Source organism: Momordica charantia, assembly GCF_013281855.1.
Source record: "Momordica charantia cultivar OHB3-1 chromosome 7 unlocalized genomic scaffold, Mcharantia_2.0 BLBB01000007.1, whole genome shotgun sequence".
Taxonomy (NCBI): Eukaryota; Viridiplantae; Streptophyta; class Magnoliopsida; order Cucurbitales; family Cucurbitaceae; genus Momordica; species Momordica charantia.
Window position 1 is genome coordinate 9,199,938 of NW_028275165.1, and position 2,350 is coordinate 9,202,287.

The following is a 2,350-nucleotide window of genomic DNA, read 5'->3' on the forward strand; positions in this document are numbered from 1 at the left end:
GTATTCGATTGTTCGGGAGGAAGACTCTCCCATTACCGTAGAGGATCCCGAGACCGGAGGAGTAGTGACTAGGGAGCAATATGACGAGCTAAGGCACAAGTACGAGCATCTTTTGGCTACTTAACATGCCACATGTGAGTTCCTAAAGAAGTTATACGGTGATGAAGCACCTTCTTCCACCGATGAGCTTATGGCAGATTTACCATCTTCTTCCTGACCTATCGGGGATGATTGCTCGGATGAGGATGATGATGATTAAGAGAGTATCTTTCTCTTTTAGCTTTGATATTGAATGTGTGGATATTGGTCTTGTATGTTATGTTAGTTTGTTTAGGTTGGTTGTGTTTTGTGTTTTTAGATTGTTTGTTAGGTTGTTTGGCTTAGTTTTAGTTGTAGGATAATTGTTGGGATGTTGTGCTGCTAGGAATGAGTATATAAGTCGTGTTTTTGCAAATGATTAAGTTAAAACTTCCTTGTTCTAGCTACTAGTTTGTCCACAGCTTGTTTAATGCATCTTTTTTAAACTACCAACATGTTCATCTTTTTAATGAAATGCTTTCCTTTGTTCTTTGTTTTTGTATCATGTCCATGAGGATTCGACCGTGGCTGAATCTAAATGCTCTAAGGGCTCCGTATCGTGTTATAAGTCTCCACTAACCTCTCAAAGAGCTCCAACATTCATAGCAACAATAGCAGAAATATGAGGAAGGATAAATACTTCTAAAGATGCTGAAACGGGGTTATCTTGAGCATAATTCAACCTACGATGCATACTCATACTATTTAATTCAAGTTGAATCTATTAACTCACTCTCCTTCACTTTTCCATAAATTCTTGCCATTTTATGTTTAGTTCTTCATTCTTAGCACAAATGCCCTCATTCTCCTTATCCAATTTTTTTTTCATTTACCATGTCAGCTATCTCATTAAGCCTAGCTATTTTTTCATCTAAAGCTGCACCTCTTTCCTCCAAAGATTGATTTTTTCAAAGATAGACCTTACAAACTACCCCTAATTTCTTCTCACAGTGAACTTCTTTTTTTTAACCCTAGCGTCATGTGATTCTACATTGATTTTTTCAGAATTTGCACCACCTTTGGATAGATTCCTTATAGGGTTCATTCTTAAAGCTTCCTCGTATTTTTTCTTTGTTACGTAGGATAAAAAACTAGATTTTCATGAGAAATCATAGAATGTTCAAGAGGAATCATACCCGATTTCGTTGGTAGCGACAACAACACATTCCTCTTTCCCTTCTCTTTGTCCCAAGGCTTAGAGGAGGAAGAGCCTTACATGGGTTCTTTAGCCTGCTTCACGTTCAACACAGAAAATTTGTAACGCCCCCCAATTTCACTACGAATAATGGGGTACCGTTGCCATAATAACTATTCACCCTTTTTCCATTAAAGAAACATAAAGCGGAAAACCCGTCGGGTTTCCGTCACAACCGAATTCTAGAAACGTATATTTGCCTCAGTGGCTAATAACTCAAATAAAGAAAAGCACAGTGATATAGAAATGAGTGATCACGGAGTGCACGGGGAAAGCCTACAAGAGGAGGAAGCTCAAATCAGCTCAAATGAAGCTTATGCTCAAAGTCAACCCAATCATGAGCTAATCATTATGCCACAAGGTCCAATCACAAGAGCTAGAGCTAAAAGACTGTAGAAGGGTTGAATGGTCACTTCCAAGCTAAGATGTTCACACTTGGTGAAGAGTTGCATCCTTTCAAGCTTGAAAAGACATCTTGTCATCCAAGAAATTTCATGAATCTAAAAATCCAGATTCATCCACATATTTAATTTATTATGTATTTTTCAAGGGTTGTGTCTTTTCATCCAAGGGTTGTGTCTTTTGAATTACTATAAATAGGGATGTACATTTGCTTTTCAAGGACAACATTTTGATGAATGAAAAATTCAGATTGAGTTTAGTCTCTCTCGAGCTTTTAAGCTTTCTTTGTATTCTTGTGTTAGAATGCATATTTTTAGAACTTTCAATCTAGTTTGATCCATTAGGTTGTGGAGAGTTCGAAATCTTGAATATAGGAACAATTTCTCCTTTATTCTTGATCATTGATCATCTTTTCCAAGCACAAATCTGTTTAGCTTTCTTGGGGTTGATTCATCATCTTGCTATTGTGGCTATTCTTATTATTGTTGTGGGGGTTCACCTTGTATAAGGGAGTTCTCATGCATAATTGAGTTAGTTCCTTTATCAATTCCTCTAATGAACAACCCAATTATGGTTCGACCAATATCCGAAAGTCCTTCTCGGACCAGTGAGAGGGTGGGGTCCCTTGTTCAAGTCCCGGAGTCAGCATTTAAGAGAATACTTGTCTAGTCCCCG